The sequence below is a fragment of the Oncorhynchus keta genome, chromosome 30, assembly GCF_023373465.1.
Source record: "Oncorhynchus keta strain PuntledgeMale-10-30-2019 chromosome 30, Oket_V2, whole genome shotgun sequence".
NCBI classification, from domain to species: domain Eukaryota; kingdom Metazoa; phylum Chordata; class Actinopteri; order Salmoniformes; family Salmonidae; genus Oncorhynchus; species Oncorhynchus keta.
This window is the reverse complement of record NC_068450.1, coordinates 3685776-3696731: the sequence shown is the minus strand read 5'-3', so window position 1 is coordinate 3696731 and position 10956 is coordinate 3685776. Positions and strand designations below refer to the sequence as shown.

Here is a 10956-nt window from a genome sequence, read left to right as displayed (position 1 = left end):
TCCTTGATTGGCACAGCCAGAGCCCGGAACCCATCGAACACTACGGAGAGATCTGAAAGTTTCTGTGCAGAGACGCTCCCGTCCAATTTGACAGAGCTTGAGAGGATCTACAGAAGAATGGGAGAAACTCCCCAAATACAGGAGTGCCAAGCTTGTAGTGGTCCTTCTGTGGCTCAGTTGGTAGAGCATGGCGCTTGTAACGCCAGGGTAGTGGGTTTGATTCCGGGACCACCCATACGTAGAATGTATGCACACATGACTGTAAGTCACTTTGGATAAAAGCGTCAGCTAAATGGCATATATTATTATATTATATATATTATTGTAGCGTCATAACCAAGAAGACTTGAGGCTGTAATTGCTGCCAAAGGTGCTTCAACAAAGTACTGAGTAAAGGGTCTGAATACTTATGTAAATGTAATATTTATATATATATTTAATATATATATATTATATGTAATATTTAAATGTTATATTTCCTGTAAATATGTAAATGAATATGTGTAAATAATAATAATAATAATAATACTATTATTAATAATAATAATATTAATATTAATAATAATAACAATAATAATAATAATAATAATATTATTAATATTAATAATAATAATAATAATAATAATATTAATATTAATAATAATAATAATAATAATAATAATAATAATAATGATGTTAATAATAATATTAATACTAATATTAATAATAATAATATTAATATTAATAATAATAACAATAATAATAATAATAATAATATTATTAATATTAATAATAATAATAATAATAATAATATTAATATTAATAATAATAATAATAATAATAATAATAATAATAATAATAATAATAATACATGTAAATGTTATATTTCCGTTTTTTATGTTTTATATATTTGCAGAAATAAAAAATAAAATAAAATCTGTTTTAGCATTGTCATTATGGGGTATTGTGTATTGATGAGAGAAACAAAACTATAGAATCCATTTTAGAAAAAGGCTTGTAAAAAAATACGAAGGTGTCTTTCCGAATGTACAGCCTATAACTTCTACCTTGTTATGAGAGTTAGGTTATAGAGTGCAATCTTCCTGGGAAGGAGAACCAAAACGCAGCGTGGTTAGGGTGAAACATCTTTAATCAATACGAATACTGGGAAATACACTACAAATATACAAAACAATAAATGTGAAAACCGAAACAGTCCTGTGTGGAGAAACAAACACAGACACGAAAACAACCACCCACAAAACCCAACACAAAACAGGCTACCTAAATATGGCTCCCATAATTTTTCCAACAATTGTTTAAAGACAGATTATTTCCCTTATAATTCACTGTATCACAATTCCAGTGGGTCAGAAGTTTACATACACTAAGTTGACTGTGCCTTTAAACAGAAAATTCCAGAAAATTATGTCATGGCTTTCGATGTTCTGATAGGCAATTGACACAATTTCAGTCAATTGTAGGTGTACCTGTGGATGTATTTCAATGCCTACCTTCAAACTTAGTGCCTCTTTGCTTGACATCATGGGAAAATCAAAAGAAATCAGCAGACCTCTAGAATTGTAGACCTCCACAAGTCTGGTTCATCCTTGGGAGCAATTTCCAAATGCCTGAAGGTACCACGTTCATCTGTACAAACAATAGTACAACAACTGTAAACACCATGGGACCACGGACCCGTCATACCGCTCAGGAAGGAGACTTGTTCTGTTATTATTGAATTTTTTTTACCCATTTTATAGAACTTTTCATGAACTACTACACCAGACCTGGCTTCTTATTTGTTTCACAATGTTCTATTATTTCTAGTAGTTTTGTCGTATATTATCTCCAATGTATCGTCCATGTAAAAACCTGTCTGATCAGGGTGATCACAATCTGGTAAAACCCCTTTTAATTCTGAGTGCTCTGCATTTCACGGTAAATGTCCATCTTGATTTTTAATACGAATAGTGAACACTGAAACAAAAAACAATAAAATGACAAACGAAAATAAAACACAGAACAGAAAATAAACACCCACGAAACACAGGTGGGAAAAGGCTACCTAAGTATGATTCTCAATCAGAGACAACTAACGACACCTGCCTCTGATTGAGAAACCATACCAGGCCAAACGCAAAACACAACGTAGAAAACGGAACATAGATAACCCACCCAACTCACCCAACTCACGCCCTGACTAAAACAAAGACATAAATAAAATAACTAAGGTCAGAACGTGACATAACTAGCTTCCTCTTTTAAAATATCGTAGATGATTCTTCAGTAAGGAGTTTCTGCAAATTCTTTTGTTCCTGTGTTGGAGATTCAGGAAGAATCTGTCTTTTCTCCATATTCCATCCAGTTTGCTTTATTTTTCGTAATAGATTACATTCGATCGTTCTTGAATAATATATCCTCAAGTTCTTTTTGTTTTTCCTCTAACATATCTTGTATTTTTGTAGTATCGTTTTTATTGCCCTCTACTTGTACTATTAGTTCATGGATTTCACTTGTTAGTCTTGTCTCTTTAGCCAGAAACAGATGTTTATATTTACATTTACATTTAAGTCATTTAGCAGACGCTCTTATCCAGAGCGACTTACAAATTGTGCATTCACCTTATGACATCCAGTGGAACAGCCACTTTACAATAGTGCATCTAAATCTTTTAGGGGGGGTGAGAAGGATTACTTATCCTATCCTAGGTATTCCTTAAAGAGGTGGGGTTTCAGGTGTCTCCGGAAGGTGGTGATTGACTCCGCTGTCCTGGCGTCGTGAGGGCGTTTGTTCCACCATTGGGGGCCAGAGCAGCGAACAGTTTTGACTGGGCTGAGCGGGAACTGCACTTCCTCAGTGGTAGGGAGGCGAACAGGCCAGAGGTGGATGAACGCAGTGCCCTTGTTTGGGTGTAGGGCCTGATCAGAGCCTGGAGGTACTGAGGTGCCGTTCCCTCACAGCTCCGTAGGCAAGCACCATGGTCTTGTAGCGGATGCGAGCTTCAACTGGAAGCCAGTGGAGAGAGAGGAGGAGCGGGGTGACGTGAGAGAACTTGGAAGGTTGAACACCAGACGGGCTGCGGCGTTCTGGATGAGTTGTAGGGGTTTAATGGCACAGGCAGGGAGCCCAGCCAACAGCGAGTTGCAGTAATCCAGACGGGAGATGACAAGTGCCTGTATTAGGACCTGCACCGCTTCCTGTGTGAGGCAGGGTCGTACTCTGCGGATGTTGTAGAGCATGAACCTACAGGAACGGGCCACCGCCTTGATGTTAGTTGAGAACGACAGGGTGTTGTCCAGGATCACGCCAAGGTTCTTAGCGCTCTGGGAGGAGGACACAATGGAGTTGTCAACCGTGATGGCGAGATCATGGAGCGGGCAGTCCTTCCCGGGAGGAAGAGCAGCTCCGTCTTGCCGAGGTTCAGCTTGAGGTGGTGATCCGTCATCCACACTGATATGTCTGCCAGACATGCAGAGATGCGATTCGCCACCTGGTCATCAGAAGGGGGAAAGGAGAAGATTAATTGTGTGTCGTCTGCATAGCAATGATAGGAGAGACCATGTGAGGTTATGACAGAGCCAAGTGACTTGGTGTATAGCGAGAATAGGAGAGGGCCTAGAACAGAGCCCTGGGGACACCAGTGGTGAGAGCGCGTGGTGAGGAGACAGATTCTCACCACGCCACCTGGTAGGAGCGACCTGTCAGGTAGGACGCAATCAAGCGTGGGCCGCGCCGGAGATGCCCAACTCGGAGAGGGTGGAGAGGAGGATCTGATGGTTCACAGTATCGAAGGCAGCCGATAGGTCTAGAAGGATGAGAGCAGAGGAGAGAGTTAGCTTTAGCAGTGCGGAGCGCCTCCGTGATGCAGAGAAGAGCAGTCTCAGTTGAATGACTAGTCTTGAAACCTGACTGATTTGGATCAAGAAGGTCATTCTGAGAGAGATAGCGGGAGAGCTGGCCAAGGACGGCACGTTCAAGAGTTTTGGACAGAAAAGAAAGAAGGGATACTGGTCTGTAGTTGTTGACATCGGAGGGATCGAGTGTAGGTTTTTTTCAGAAGGGGTGCAACTCTCGCTCTCTTGAGGACGGAAGGGACGTAGCCAGCGGTCAGGGATGAGTTGATGAGCGAGGTGAGTTAAGGGAGAAGGACTCCGGAAATGGTCTGGAGAAGAAAGGAGGGGATAGGGTCAAGCGGGCAGGTTGTTGGGCGGCGGCCGTCACAAGACGCGAGATTTCATCTGGAGAGAGAGGGGAGAAAGAGGTCAGAGCACAGGGTAGGGCAGTGTGAGCAGAACCAGCTGTGTCGTTTGACTTAGCAAACGAGGATCGGATGATTTATTATTGATGAATATTAAAAATATATTTACTCAACCTATATTACAGTATCCTGGAAAAATTCAGTTATCAATTATTTTGTCTCAGTTAAAAATATGTTGTCCTCCAGGAAACTTTGATAAAATCTATTAGAGTTATGTGAAGGTCAATTAGATGATGATCTGATCGCATTCTGTCTCCTATTAAAACTTGTTTAACCTTTTATGCAAGAGAGAAAGAGACAAGAAGGCACTGAAGACGACTAGCTTGATTAAGTCTCCTCCACGTATATCTCACTAGGTCGGGGTTTTTTTAGTCTCCAAATATCCACATATTTCTAATGTGTCCATAATATTTGTGATTACCTTAAGGGCATGGTGATGATAGTTTGTAGAGTGATTTCCTTAAGGGCAGGGTGATGATAGTTTGTAGAGTGATTTCCTTAAGGGCAGGGTGATGATAGTTTGTAGAGTGATTACCTTAAGGGCACGGTGATGATAGTTTGTAGAGTGATTACCTTAAGGGCATGGTGATGATAGTTTGTAGAGTGATTACCTTAAGGGCATGGTGATGATAGTTTGTAGAGTGATTACCTTAAGGGCACGGTGATGATAGTTTGTAGAGTGATTACCTTAAGGGCACGGTGATGATAGTTTGTAGAGTGATTACCTTAAGGGTGATGATAGTTTGTAGAGTGATTACCTTAAGGGCACGGTGATGATAGTTTGTAGAGTGATTTCCTTAAGGGCAGGGTGATGATAGTTTGTAGAGTGATTACCTTAAGGGCATGGTGATGATAGTTTGTAGAGTGATTACCTTAAGGGCACGGTGATGATAGTTTGTAGAGTGATTTCCTTAAGGGCAGGGTGATGATAGTTTGTAGAGTGATTACCTTAAGGGCAGGGTGATGATAGTTTGTAGAGTGATTTCCTTAAGGGCAGGGTGATGATAGTTTGTAGAGTGATTTCCTTAAGGGCAGGGTGATGATAGTTTGTAGAGTGATTACCTTAAGGGCAGGGTGATGATAGTTTGTAGAGTGATTTCCTTAAGGGCAGGGTGATGATAGTTTGTAGAGTGATTACCTTAAGGGTGATGATAGTTTGTAGAGTGATTTCCTTAAGGGTGATGATAGTTTGTAGAGTGATTACCTTAAGGGTGATGATAGTTTGTAGAGTGATTACCTTAAGGGCAGGGTGATGATAGTTTGTAGAGTGATTTCCTTAAGGGTGATGATAGTTTGTAGAGTGATTTCCTTAAGGGTGATGATAGTTTGTAGAGTGATTACCTTAAGGGTGATGATAGTTTGTAGAGTGATTTCCTTAAGGGTGATGATAGTTTGTAGAGTGATTACCTTAAGGGTGATGATAGTTTGTAGAGTGATTACCTTTAGGGCACGGTGATGATAGTTTGTAGAGTGATTTCCTTAAGGGCACGGTGATGATAGTTTGTAGAGTGATTTCCTTAAGGGTGATGATAGTTTGTAGAGTGATTACCTTAAGGGTGATGATAGTTTGTAGAGTGATTTCCTTAAGGGCACGGTGATGATAGTTTGTAGAGTGATTACCTTAAGGGCACGGTGATGATAGTTTGTAGAGTGATTACCTTAAGGGTGATGATAGTTTGTAGAGTGATTTCCTTAAGGGCACGGTGATGATAGTTTGTAGAGTGATTACCTTAAGGGCAGGGTGATGATAGTTTGTAGAGTGATTTCCTTAAGGGCAGGGTGATGATAGTTTGTAGAGTGATTTCCTTAAGGGTGATGATAGTTTGTAGAGTGATTTCCTTAAGGGCACGGTGATGATAGTTTGTAGAGTGATTACCTTTAGGGCAGGGTGATGATAGTTTGTAGAGTGATTACCTTAAGGGCAGGGTGATGATAGTTTGTAGAGTGATTACCTTTAGGGCAGGGTGATGATAGTTTGTAGAGTGATTACCTTAAGGGCACGGTGATGATAGTTTGTAGAGTGATTACCTTAAGGGCACGGGTGATGATAGTTTGTAGAGTGATTACCTTAAGGGCACGGTGATGATAGTTTGTAGAGTGATTACCTTAAGGGCACGGTGATGGTAGTTTGTAGAGTGATTTCCTTAAGGGCAGGGTGATGATAGTTTGTAGAGTGATTACCTTAAGGGCATGGTGATGATAGTTTGTAGAGTGATTTCCTTAAGGGTGATGGTAGTTTGTAGAGTGATTTCCTTAAGGGCAGGGTGATGATAGTTTGTAGAGTGATTTCCTTAAGGGCAGGGTGATGATAGTTTGTAGAGTGATTTCCTTAAGGGCAGGGTGATGATAGTTTGTAGAGTGATTTCCTTAAGGGCAGGGTGATGATAGTTTGTAGAGTGATTTCCTTAAGGGTGATGGTAGTTTGTAGAGTGATTTCCTTAAGGGCAGGGTGATGATAGTTTGTAGAGTGATTTCCTTAAGGGCACGGTGATGATAGTTTGTAGAGTGATTACCTTTAGGGCAGGGTGATGATAGTTTGTAGAGTGATTACCTTAAGGGCAGGGTGATGATAGTTTGTAGAGTGATTACCTTTAGGGCAGGGTGATGATAGTTTGTAGAGTGATTACCTTTAGGGCACGGTGATGATAGTTTGTAGAGTGATTACCTTAAGGGCAGGGTGATGATAGTTTGTAGAGTGATTACCTTTAGGGCACGGTGATGGTAGTTTGTAGAGGGATTACCTTAAGGGTGATGATAGTTTGTAGAGTGATTACCTTTAGGGCACGGTGATGATAGTTTGTAGAGTGATTACCTTAAGGGCAGGGTGATGATAGTTTGTAGAGTGATTACCTTAAGGGCAGGGTGATGGTAGTTTGTAGAGTGATTACCTTAAGGGCACGGTGATGATAGTTTGTAGAGTGATTACCTTTAGGGCACGGTGATGGTAGTTTGTAGAGTGATTTCCTTTAGGGCAGGGTGATGATAGTTTGTAGAGTGATTACCTTTAGGGCAGGGTGATGATAGTTTGTAGAGTGATGACCTTTAGGGCACGGTGATGATAGTTTGTAGAGTGATTTCCTTTAGGGCACGGTGATGATAGTTTGTAGAGTGATTTCCTTTAGGGCACGGTGATGATAGTTTGTAGAGTGATGACCTTTAGGCACGGTGATGATAGTTTGTAGAGTGATTTCCTTAAGGGCAGGGTGATGATAGTTTGTAGAGTGATGACCTTATGGGTGATGATAGTTTGTAGAGTGATGACCTTATGGGTGATGATAGTTTGTAGAGTGATGACCTTATGGGTGATGATAGTTTGTAGAGTGATGACCTTATGGGTGATGATAGTTTGTAGAGTGATTACCTTATGGGTGATGATAGTTTGTAGAGTGATTACCTTATGGGTGATGATAGTTTGTAGAGTGATGACCTTATGGGTGATGATAGTTTGTAGAGTGATGACCTTATGGGTGATGATAGTTTGTAGAGTGATTACCTTATGGGTGATGATAGTTTGTAGAGTGATGACCTTAAGGGTGATGATAGTTTGTAGAGTGATTACCTTAAGGGTGATGATAGTTTGTAGAGTGATTACCTTAAGGGTGATGATAGTTTGTAGAGTGATTACCTTAAGGGTGATGATAGTTTGTAGAGTGATTACCTTAAGGGTGATGATAGTTTGTAGAGTGATTACCTTAAGGGCATGGTGATGATAGTTTGTAGAGTGATTACCTTAAGGGTGATGATAGTTTGTAGAGTGATTACCTTAAGGGTGATGATAGTTTGTAGAGTGATTACCTTAAGGGTGATGATAGTTTGTAGAGTGATTTCCTTAAGGGTGATGGTAGTTTGTAGAGTGATTTCCTTAAGGGTGATGATAGTTTGTAGAGTGATTACCTTAAGGGCAGGGTGATGATAGTTTGTAGAGTGATTACCTTAAGGGTGATGATAGTTTGTAGAGTGATTACCTTAAGGGTGATGATAGTTTGTAGAGTGATTACCTTAAGGGTGATGATAGTTTGTAGAGTGATTACCTTAAGGGTGATGGTAGTTTGTAGAGTGATGACCTTATGGGTGATGATAGTTTGTAGAGTGATTACCTTAAGGGTGATGATAGTTTGTAGAGTGATTAACTTAAGGGTGATGATAGTTTGTAGAGTGATTACCTTAAGGGTGATGATAGTTTGTAGAGTGATGACCTTAAGGGTGATGATAGTTTGTAGAGTGATTTCCTTAAGGGTGATGGTAGTTTGTAGAGTGATTACCTTAAGGGTGATGATAGTTTGTAGAGTGATTTCCTTTAGGGCAGGGTGATGATAGTTTGTAGAGTGATGACCTTATGGACACGGTGATGATAGTTTGTAGAGTGATTACCTTATGGGTGATGATAGTTTGTAGAGTGATTACCTTAAGGGTGATGATAGTTTGTAGAGTGATTACCTTAAGGGTGATGATAGTTTGTAGAGTGATTACCTTAAGGGCAGGGTGATGATAGTTTGTAGAGTGATTACCTTAAGGGCAGGGTGATGATAGTTTGTAGAGGGATTACCTTAAGGGCATGATGATAGTTTGTAGAGTGATTACCTTAAGGGTGATGATAGTTTGGAGTGATTACCTTAAGGGTGATGATAGTTTGTAGAGTGATTACCTTAAGGGTGATGATAGTTTGTAGAGTGATTACCTTAAGGGTGATGATAGTTTGTAGAGTGATTACCTTAAGGGTGATGATAGTTTGTAGAGTGATTTCCTTAAGGGTGATGATAGTTTGTAGAGTGATTACCTTAAGGGTGATGATAGTTTGTAGAGTGATTTCCTTAAGGGTGATGGTAGTTTGTAGAGTGATTACCTTAAGGGTGATGATAGTTTGTAGAGTGATTTCCTTAAGGGCAGGGTGATGATAGTTTGTAGAGTGATTACCTTAAGGGCACGGTGATGATAGTTTGTAGAGTGATTACCTTAAGGGTGATGATAGTTTGTAGAGTGATTACCTTAAGGGTGATGATAGTTTGTAGAGTGATTACCTTAAGGGTGATGATAGTTTGTAGAGTGATTACCTTAAGGGTGATGATAGTTTGTAGAGTGATTACCTTAAGGGTGATGATAGTTTGTAGAGTGATTACCTTAAGGGTGATGATAGTTTGTAGAGTGATTACCTTAAGGGTGATGATAGTTTGTAGAGTGATTACCTTAAGGGTGATGATAGTTTGTAGAGTGATTACCTTATGGGTGATGATAGTTTGTAGAGTGATTTCCTTATGGGTGATGATAGTTTGTAGAGTGATTTCCTTAAGGGCATGGGTGATGATAGTTTGTATAGTGATTACCTTATGGACACGGTGATGGTAGTTTGTAGAGGGTTACCTTAAGGGCAGGGTGATGGTAGTTTGTAGAGTGATTTCCTTAAGGGCAGGGTGATGGTAGTTTGTAGAGTGATTTCCTTAAGGGCAGGGTGATGATAGTTTGTAGAGTGATTTCCTTTAGGGCAGGGTGATGATAGTTTGTAGAGTGATTTCCTTTAGGGCAGGGTGATGATAGTTTGTAGAGTGATTTCCTTTAGGGCAGGGTGATGATAGTTTGTAGAGTGATGACCTTTACGGTCCATTGAGGTACTTCACACTGTGTTATAGTCTCCTACCATAATGATTTGATAATTTGTTGCCTGTAAGTTCAATAAATTGGTATAAATGTTTTCGAAGAAGGATGATCCGGATTTGAATGTAGATTAATGAGAGACATTTATTTTTCATATTCAAAAAGATCCACCTTCCTTGCGAATCATTCCTGACTATTTGCCCATTCAAATTAAAATAGTTGTTAATTAATACCATCACACCTTTTGAGTTCCTTTGTCCGTGACAGAAACGTCTTTTTCCACGCAATTTCATCTATGTAGATGTAGAGTGAGTTGTCTGTAGACAGTATATGTTATATTCCTTTTCTTTGTAAAGACGGATCTTCATTTTTATAATCTGCTAAACCGTTACAATTATAACAGGCTATACTTAGATACTATTCTCAGTCTAAATTAACCATAATTAGTGCTTGTAAAGTTACTGCCATCAGAGGTATTATGACGATCAAAATTAGAGCTTTCAAATGTCTGATATTTAGAATTCAAGAAATAGCTTCTAGCAATATTTGTTTTATTCCATTGCCTTTTTGCCAGTGAGCCACAGATGGTAGAACGTGGAGACAAGATATTATGTGTGTAGTAAATCTGAGTAGGTTGATGTGTATGATAATGGGATGGGATTTATTAATGAGAGGGTGTACGATGTCTGTATAAGAGTAAGACGATAATCTGTGATGTCCAAATTAAAAAATATCTCCCCCAATTTGCATGTTTGAGTGTCTATGTGTGTAACATGTAGTGTGTATTGCCTTAATAGTCCTTCTGTAGCTCAGTTGGTAGAGCATGGCGCTTGTAACGCCAGGGTAGTGGGTTCGATTCCCGGGACCACCCATACGTAGAATGTATGCACACATGACTGTAAGTCGCTTTGGATAAAAGCGTCTGCTAAATGGCATATATATGATGATAACTGTAATCCATATCGTATCACCGTCATAGTTACAACATAATTACCTTTAAACATCATTGAAAAACACACCTCAGCATTTCCACTGCAACTGACGTTTCACAAGATCACGAAAAAGAGGCCTTGCATTACTCTGGAGACGGTTTCACTACAGTAAAAATGTATTCCTTGTGTATTCAA

At 39.6% G+C, this 10956-nt stretch overlaps 1 long non-coding RNA gene across 1 annotated transcript; it reads right to left on the bottom strand.

Moving 5' to 3' along the window:
- Window positions 1–4710: 4710 nt before the first annotated feature.
- On the bottom strand, window positions 4711–6355 carry LOC127913826 (uncharacterized). Its single transcript, XR_008086864.1, has 5 exons — window positions 6346–6355; window positions 5478–6045; window positions 4999–5150; window positions 4890–4965; window positions 4711–4851 (listed from the first exon to the last, which is right to left on the bottom strand). It is a non-coding gene; the product is annotated as an uncharacterized LOC127913826 (long non-coding RNA).
- Window positions 6356–10956: the final 4601 nt, after the last annotated feature.